The following is a 1086-nucleotide window of genomic DNA, read 5'->3' on the forward strand; positions in this document are numbered from 1 at the left end:
GCAGCTTGTCAGCATGCATACGTAGAAGCAAAATGTATGCATATGTTATCATAGTACATGACAACATACACACAGGCTGTATGCTTTTCATGTTGTAAATTTTTAAGATTGGAAGTGGTCGGAGGGTCGAACTACATGTTGCATTTTGTACCAAATAGGGCCTGATTTTCCAGACCCAACCTGTTTTCATGCAGCAACTGCATGAAATGTCATTTTAAAGGACCTGAGGTGCCTGATTCAGCTCAGGAATGTGGTGTGAGAGGATGAGACGCTCCAGCTGCCAATGGTGTTTTCTCAGGTTGAAATGGCCTTGGGGTTATTATTCCAGGTCATATTGGAAGTCACATGGGCACATCACTGAAACGTGAAGAAACTCCCATCCCATCTCCTGGTAAACTCACCCCCCATCTGCTGCTGTCTGCCCAGGGGGACCTGACAACCCTACATCAACATTAGTTTGCGGACAGTCACTCCTTAGTGCACTGGTTAGACATTGTGATACTACACATGACTTCTCTGTGCATTTAATCAATGTGCAGAGAGGGAGAAGAAGCATGAGTGCATGAGACTCCACCCTCTGTATGATCCATGGTTCTTGAGCACAACATTTACATGTGGAGTAAGTCTCAGAATGTGGGTGCCATTCCCATGATCAGGGAGGCCACTTTTTTCAAACGTTCCTGACAATGATGATGGAGAACGTAGGGAAGGAGATCATCCCACATGTTGGTGCACTGTTTGGAATGGGGAAGGGAAGATGTGAAGCCACCAGCAAACCCATAACACATGGTTCAATCGCTGAAAACACCACTAGGCCTCAAAGCTGGCAGCACCCTGAACCTGTTTTTTTTACACTAAGTTTATAATGTCTATCCTTTATGTTGGCCTGATCTGGATAATCTAGGTTAGCCTGCTCTTGTCAGGTCACAGCAGCTAAGCAGGGTTGGCCCAGTTGGTATTTGGATGGGAAACCTCCAAGGACATCCAGGATCACGACACAGAGGAAGGCAATGGCAAATCACCTCTGAACGTCTCTTGCCTGGCAAATTCCACAGAGTCATCATCAGAGGTCATTTCGGGGGGGGA

The 1086-nt window shown here is 46.4% G+C and overlaps 1 protein-coding gene across 1 annotated transcript in view; it reads left to right on the forward strand.

The window, feature by feature from the left end:
* Positions 1-1086, forward strand: part of LOC107118586 (myosin heavy chain, cardiac muscle isoform) — a 115638-nt gene that overhangs the window by 44900 nt on the left and 69652 nt on the right. The window lies entirely within an intron of this gene.

The sequence above is a fragment of the Gekko japonicus genome, unplaced genomic scaffold, assembly GCF_001447785.1.
Source record: "Gekko japonicus isolate JY-2015 unplaced genomic scaffold, Gekko_japonicus_V1.1 scaffold2936, whole genome shotgun sequence".
NCBI lineage: Eukaryota > Metazoa > Chordata > Lepidosauria > Squamata > Gekkonidae > Gekko > Gekko japonicus.